The sequence below is a fragment of the Macaca thibetana genome, chromosome 18 (genome assembly GCF_024542745.1).
Source record: "Macaca thibetana thibetana isolate TM-01 chromosome 18, ASM2454274v1, whole genome shotgun sequence".
Lineage (NCBI taxonomy): Eukaryota > Metazoa > Chordata > Mammalia > Primates > Cercopithecidae > Macaca > Macaca thibetana.
The window spans coordinates 45,518,243-45,526,732 of NC_065595.1; positions in this window are offsets into that span (position 1 = coordinate 45,518,243).

Genomic DNA, 8,490 nt, shown 5'->3' on the forward strand with positions numbered 1-8,490 from the left:
TAAGTTAGCATGCTATCTAAACGAGTGTGGCGCCCTGATCTGTGCTTGTTTGATATAGACATTAAGCTTTTTATGAATTGTGGAAGCCGTTTCTGGGAGGAAAAGGGCTCAAACCTGAACAAATCACTGGAGTCCAGCCATACAGGGCTCTCAAGGGAAAAGCTTAAGATAAAGACCTTCCCTAGTTGGGCCATCAAACCAAATCAAAAAGTGTCTGCTCATTAAATTGCAAGTGGCCATCTGCCTGCTTAATCATGTGCTTCTCTTTCTGTTGGGCTGGTTATCACCGTCTGGTCTGGCCCCTTTTACTAATTAGCCTAAGCTTGATCTTTAGATGAACCACAGTTTAATTTTGTCTGGCATGGGTTTATTTATTGTTCCATTTGGTCAAATCATTTGAGGGAAAAGAAAAAAAAGTTACTATTCTATAGTTTACAAGGACTGGTTATTTAGAACCTGGATTAATATTTGGCTTTTACATTTGAATATTCCCCAATGAATTGTTTTATGCTATTCTTTTTCTCATTTTGGCAGTGAACATGGTAATGTTTACATTTATGGTTTTTTAAAGCTAGACAGTATTCTTTGTTTTTGTTTTTGTTTTTTTTCTTTTTCTTTATTTTCTTCTCATTTCTTGCTTGCCTTTTTTTTTTTTTTTTTTTTTTTTTTTTTTTTTTTGGACAGGGTCTCTCTTTGTTGCCCAGGCTAGAGTGCAGTGGCACAATCACAGTTCACTGCAATCTCCGCCTCTTGGGCTCAAGTGAACCTCCCACCTCAGCCTCCTTAGTAGCTGGGACTACAGGTGTATGCCACCACACCCGGCTATTTTTTGTATTTTTTGTAGAGATGGGGTTTCGCCATGTTGTCCAGGCTGGTCTAGAACTCCTGCGCTCAAGCGATATTCTCGCTTCTGCCTCCCAAAGTGCTGGGATTACAGGCGTGAGCCACTGCACCTTGCCTGTTTTCTTTCTTTATTAAGCAATATATATATAATAATGGATCCAGTTATACAGTGTAAAGGCAAAGTCTAGATAACCAAAGCTAACAGTTTGCTGTGTATCTTTTTGCAATGGTTGTTCAAATACAGATAAGTGGGATGCAATAAAGATATAAATGTAACAAATAAAGCTGTATGAGAATATTTCTATAATGTAGTGGGCTGCAATGTAGGAGTAAGGGAGGGGAGCTTCTTAAGATGGAAAACCCAAAAGCTTAGAGTCAGACTTGAGCAACATTAAAAATTTAAAGTTTCTAAAGATGATCGCCAGTTTGGGAATTATTTATAGTATACTTATAAATACTGCCACTGAATCAACCAATTGTTTTAGCACCATGTACTCTTAATTTTGGTTAATAAGTCTAATTCATATAGTTCTATTTTAATAGGCTGAATTTAAGTATATATGCTGAAAGAACCATAAGACTATTTTGTATTGACTGTAAAAATCCACGAAGTAGAATTTTTAAAAACATTCTCGAGTTCGACTTGTTTTTAAAATTCTTTTTCATTCTAGATTCCATAGATAGAAGCATGTGAGGAGATCTCAGTCTAGTTCTGTGTTGAGAGAACAAATGTCTATGCCTACGATGGTCCCTTCCTGAGCACTGTCTTATTTAACTTCCCACCAGAGAAAGACAACACTGGAGGCTCCTTTTTTCCTTAGGGTTATGATCTGTACCAAGCAGCAAGATTCAGAGAAAATCATGTTTCTGCTAACAATTTACAGAAATCATAATCTAAGAATTTCTCTTGATTTTTCAAGAGTAAAAAGGGATGATGTAAAGATTATGTAACATCATGTTGTTTTTTGGAGGTCACTTACAATTAGGATGGTAAATATTGATATTGTTTCATTGATTATGTTCCAAATTCTCCAAATTGGCCAATAGTTATACTATGTAGTTACCGTCTACTGTTCAAGCCCTTAATTGAACAGTGGCTTTAATTGTAGTCATTAGTAAAAGTCTGAATCCTGGGATGGAAATACATATTCCTTTCCTTGGGATGAAAACCCCACCGATCAGCATCAACTGCGATAGTAATCAGCATATTACCAGGGAAAGTCCGTAAGCAGAGCATTTTTCTTATCCAGGTTTATTCTTTTGTTACTCAGGCTGTCATTGATATTCCAAGTAAAGTAGTATAGTTCATGCTTCTGAATTTGTTTGTGTTTGTTGAAAACCCAGTATTTGGATATTTAATTTAATTAGCACTAGATGTACATTGCCCCCTGTTTGCCTAGGTGTAGAAAAGCTAAGTGTCAGGTTGTGAGCCTCATTTTTAAGGTGAGCCTCATTGTAAGTATTTTGAGAGAGAAGCCATTCATTATTTCTTTGTTCTCTTCCCCTTAATGTTCTTCACTTAAGAGGAACACAAGTTCAAATGAACTATGAAAAGCGAAGAACAAACACCCAAACATTTGTATACAAAATAGGAGATCAGTAAAAGTCTCCAGGAGCTTGAACAAAAAGTAATGCATTTTAAAATTTAAGTTTGAATTGGTTATGTAGAATCATAGAAATTAAAAATTAAAAAGGACATTGGAATTCATCTAATAAAACCTCCAAAAAAAAAAAAAAAAAAAAAAAAGAAACAAACAAAATGCAAGCATGAAAAGTGATCTCTAATTCATAGAGCAAGGTGGTTTATTTGTTTGTTTTTGAGATAGGGTCTTGCTCTGTAGCCCAGGCTGGAGTGCAGTGTTGTGATCTTGGCACTGCAACCTCTGCCTCCCGGATTGAAGCCATTCTTGTGCCTCAGCCTCCCTAGTAGTTGGGACAACAGGTGTGCACCACCACGCTCAGTGAAGTTTTATATTTTTAGTAGAGATGGGGTTTCACCATGTTGTCCAGGCTGGTCTCGAACTCCTGACCTCAGGTGATCCGCCCACCTTGGCATCCCAAAGGGCTGAGATTACAGGTGTGAGCCACTCTGCCTGTCCCTATAGCAGGATTTTGATAGTACAGATCAGAAGTGAAGTCAACTGCTCCTCTTGCCACTGTCCCTTATGCAATTTCAAATCATCTCTCATGGCACAGGACTTTAAATTTGGCAAATGATAATTTTTGGCAATATATGACAGGTGTGCAAAAGAGGTAAGTTTACAAATAACTTTGGAAAATGAAGTTTTGGGTTTTGTTGTTGTCGTTGTTGTTGGTTAGTTGGTCCATTTTACTTTTAATTCAGTAGTCTGCTTTAGAGAACTCTATTGAATCTGGGAAAAGAAGGTAAGGGTGTTACAGCAGAACCTTTCCAACATTTAGGGGGCCTGGGTAAACTAGTATAAATGGAGGTCCAGGGACTGCTCCCTGCTTCTCCTGACACTCCTGGTTTATGTCCTACTGGACATAGGCCTTGTGTTCATGCAAGTGGAGACCCAGCTGGCAGCCCTAGCTCCACATCCTCTGCATCTCCCCAAACAGCCACCCCTGGCACACGGGGAAGAGGGATACATGGGCCTAGAAACTGGACTTGGGATCAATTTGGGAATTCCAGAGTCATGGGGACCTGGAGCATGTTCTAGAATGGGGGTGCCTCATCCATGTTCTAGAATGGAGGTTCCTCTCCCTGTGAAGAAAAATACAGTGAGAAGAGAGTGCAAGTGGGCCAAGGGTAAGACACAGGGGATATGGAGAGTCGTTGCATTCTTTATGAGGCACATAATTAGAAACAGTTGAACTGTCTAACAATAGAGGGAACGTTGAGGGTATCCGCTTAATAAGAAATAACAAACCATTAAAACTTTAATCTTGGAGGCTATACAACAACATGGAAAATGTTCACAGTGTGTAATATCCATTATGAGATATCCAGGATGCAAAACTGAATAGACACTATGTGTCTATTCAGTGACTTTAATTACATAAAACTTCAAGCGAAAGATCCACTCCTAGGATTTTATCCCACCAGTATCTTGCATATCTGCATAAAGATTTAGGTACTAGAATGCTTGTTGCAGTGTTATTTGTCATAGCAAAATGTACCCAATTCCTTTTATTCTGTAGGAATTGGGTAAATAAATTATGCTACATCCATACATCAAACAAATATGTAGCTGTTAGAAAGAATGAGACAGCTCTACATGCCAGTATTAAATTCTCTCTAAGAAACATTTTAGGTGAAAAAAAGCAAGGTGCATGTAATACATTCCTATTGATATAAAAAGTGGGGTTTTATATATATGAAAAAATAAGGCTACATGAGAATATTACAAGTGGTAATTGCTTTAAGGTGGCAGGCATATGGGTGATGATCTTTAATTATTTCCCAAACTTTCTTTAGTGCTTCTGTGGCTTAAAAAGGAAAATTAAGGAAAAATGAAGAGCTGGAAAAATGAATGCCTAAGCAACCATGAGAGGAGGTTTCCTAAGCTCTGATCACCTCTTCCTCCGCTATTGAATTCTGTTGCTACTTAAAGTTAAGAACAGTTGTCCAGGCTGCAAGTTTTCATTGCCTCTGTTATATTCAGAGACACAGTGCTATGCTTTGGTTTCTATTAATGCAGTCATTATGGCATTGAACATGTCTGTGTATTATCATAAAGTTATGAAAAATATGGTTTCTGGACTTTATTATTAGGTTGCATGACACAGCTACGCTCAAGTGAGAAGACTGAATTCTAGAGAAATATTTGGCTTTGGCTGAGATTTCCTGACTGGTTCATTTCTGTCAGGGATTGCTGGCACAGTCTCCTGAATAAAACAAAGCATCTAAGTACTTTTCTTGGCTTTTCCAACTGAGCCTTAACTTGCATTATTTTACCTTTAGACATTTTACCTCATTTTGTACCTACACTTCTGGCTCTTGATAACAATTTGATCCTAATGGAAAAATTAAGTCAGATAACATCAACAACAAAGGGGCCTGGTACCATTTTGAGAAGCCAGGGGTATCAAGGGGATAAAATCAATTAAATCTACAGAATTTCTTTATTCTCTGTATTCTGTGAGACTTAGCAAAACTCATAACAGATCTTTATCTTTCATTAGCCTTCTTGGCTATATGGCTATACAGGAGACACTTCAAGGGCTAAGCAGCACCTGTAGAAGTGCCTGAATTATTAGTTCATGTTAGATTGCCAGTTGATGCTGGGTTCTACTCTAGTCCTTGAATTCTAATGCTTTTTATTTTTTCAAATTCTTGGTGATAATTACATAAATAAGTTGCTACTCTTTTCTTTGCACAGATGAAAAGGAAATGTTTGTAAATTGATTAAATTTTATTCCAGGTATAGGCAAATTATTTATGATTAAAGCTTCCTTAATTGGCACGTAAACTAACCTTTAACTGTGGCTTATCTCCTAAAAATATGATTCATTAAAATTGGAGAAATTCTCATGATTTGTGCATACAGTTATCATGGGCCCTTTGCGATGCTTTATTCAAATTAGTAAGTAATCAAATTGCCAAGTTTGGTTTACAACTGATGTTTTAATTAGTTTGGTATGGCAGCTCATTCATATGAAGCCACTTTATAAACCAGAAAAAGAGTGTTGTATTTTTGAATTGAATTGTTGTCTCAGATCAGAGTTCTATTGAACTTTTTCTTTTTCTTTTTTTGAAACAAGTTCTTACTCTGTCACCCAGGCTGGAGTGCAGTGGCACAATCACATCTCACTGTAACCTAGAACTCCTGGCTCAAACAATCCTCCCATCTCAGTTTCCTGAGTAGCTGGAAGTACAGCTGCGCATTATCATGCTGAGCTAATTTTGTACTTTTTGTAGGGAAGGAGGTCTCACTTTGTTGCCGAGGCTGCTCTCGAACTCCTGGCCTCAAGCAATCCTCCACTGTCTGCCTCCTAGAGGTCTAGGATTACAGGTGTGAGCCACCACTTCAGCCTCTATTGAACTTCCTACCTTCTATTTTCCGAATTTGAAATCTCCCTCTTTATTCTAGAGAGAGCAGATTCTGTATACATATTCTTTAAACTTTGCCATTTCCCTCCTCAGGAGGTTATCAGATTGATGATGGAACCAGTAAGACATTTTGTTAGCAGAGTTCCTGATGGGTTTGAAAATTATTTATTTTTCCTTGTACAATGTGGCAGGCAGCAGAGAATGGTAGCAACAACTTGGTTTTGGAAGTTAGGCCAAGATTGGAATCTTGATGTACTAATTACACTCGGCCCTCCTATATCTGTGGATTTCTCATAATGGATTCAATTAACTGCTGATGGAAAATATTTGGGAAAAAAATACAACAATAAAAAAGAATACAAATTAAAAAACTATACATTTTGACAACTATTTACATAGCACTTACATTGTATTAGCTATTGTAAGTAATATAGTGAATATATAAAGTTGTGAAAATTGATTATACAAATTGGAGTTATGCTTTTCATAACCAACTAAACCGAAGTCGAAGGAACAGGGGAAAAAAAGCACCCAGGGCACAAAGTACCTGCCGCAGGAACTGTCTTGCAAGCCCAGACGCTGAAATGACCAGCTGTAATCTTAAGACCAGCTTTAGTAGCTGCGGAATGGACCTGCCGTGACTCTAAGAGCTTTACCTAGGGCCATCACTCACCAATCACAGCTTGTCCACTCAGAAAGACCTCATTAGTGCCAATGAACTTTCTTTCGAAATGTTTTACATTTCTCTTTCCCAGTGAAACCTCAATCTTTTCTTTTGTTCTTTGGACATACTGAAGACCACCCTGGTCTGTGAGTATGCCCCGAATTGCAATTCTGGTTTTATATATATTCCCAAATAAAACCTTTCACTTAGAGATTCTTCTTTATATTTTATTATATTTTAACAAAGTGTATGGTAGGATATGTGTACGTTATATACAAATACTAGGCCAGGCATGGTGGATCATGCCTGTAATCCCGGCACTTTGGGAGGCTGAGGCAGGCGGATCACCTGAGGTCAGGAGTTTGAGACCAGCCTGGCCAACATGGTGAAACCCCGTCTCTATTAAAAATACAAAAATTAGCTGGGCGTGGTGGTGGCCACCTGTAATTCCAGCTACTTGGGAAGCTGAGGCTGGAGAATCGCTTCAACCCAGGAGGTGAGGTTGCAGTGAGCCGAGATGGCATTATTGCACTCCAGCCTGGGTGACAAGTGAAACTACATCTCAAAAAAAAAAAAAAGTGCATCATTTTTTATAAGGGACTTGATCATCCTTGGATTTTAGTATTTACAGAGGATATTCCCCATGAATATCCAGGAAGAACTGTGCTAGTTACTTTGACATAGAGGGCCAAGTGTACTAGTTACTTTATACTACACAATTGTGTAGTGTACTACACGATTGCTTTAAACATTAAGGAGTCATAATAATCTTTATCCTGCTATGGAGCTGTGAGTCATGATAACAGGGAATACATAAAGTTGCTCAGGCAGTGCCTGGTATCTGCAATTTTCAATTTGACCTTTAATTCAATATAAGTAAATCTTCCAGATGACTTCTTAATGAAAGGATACATCATAGAATATTTTACTACAGTAAAATAATAATTGATATTTTGTCATCAGGTAGCCTCTCTCACTCTGTACTTCTTCCTATCTGTTATATCATAATGATGATTAATATTTCTTACTATACCCCTAGGCCCAGAGGATCTTTCCAAATGATTAAAATATAGGGTAATCATATAATTTCATCTTTAAGCACTTTTGTTATGTTCTAATTCCATAAAAAGAAGTAATTCAATTAATTGAATTTCCTTTTGGTTACAGGCAAAAAGTCCACAGTTTAAATCCACATATTATGTTTAACAATGATAAATATATATATGGAAAATGTCTATTGACTAGAATACCTTTTTTTGTAATCATGCCAGATAGCCAGCACATTGAAAATTGTTGTTATGAATAACATAAAAATAGCACCCATCATTCAGTGCTTACTCTATGCTATGCTCCGTGTATTTCTCATCAAATCTCATTTAACATTAACTCACACCATGCAGAATGTAGTATTGTCCCTGTTTCACAGATTAAGAAACTCGGAGAGGTTAAGTAAATTGCTCAAGGTCACATAGGAAGTAGGTGGCAGAACCTAGACTTGAATTCGTAGCCACCTTAAGCCAAAACTTGGTCTCTTAACTACCATGCAATTCTAGACTGCCTTTCATATCTAGGTTTTTTTTTTTTTTTTTTTTTTTTTTTTTTTTTTTAATGCCCTGTGGTCAAACCCTTTCTCTCTGAAAGTTTCTATGTTAGGAAAACGAATTGTGCCTTATTATTATATGTGTTGTAATATACAAGTCAAGACTATTTCAACAGGAGGGAAAAATGTACTGGCATAGCAAAACAACACCACATTCTTGAGGTTGATGGAGCAGAAAGTCACACTGTTTTTAATGTCATTGTTAAAGACATGGGGACTTAGCAGTGTGAAAGTCTATTGTGAGCCATCTCCCTGTGTCATGGCCAGGGTGTAGTAATGAAAGGGTACATTTCACTTCAGTAGAAATAAAAGCGAACAATGGGAGTGCCTGCTGGTCACCTCTGCAGAGAGATGGCCTGGCAACGTTAG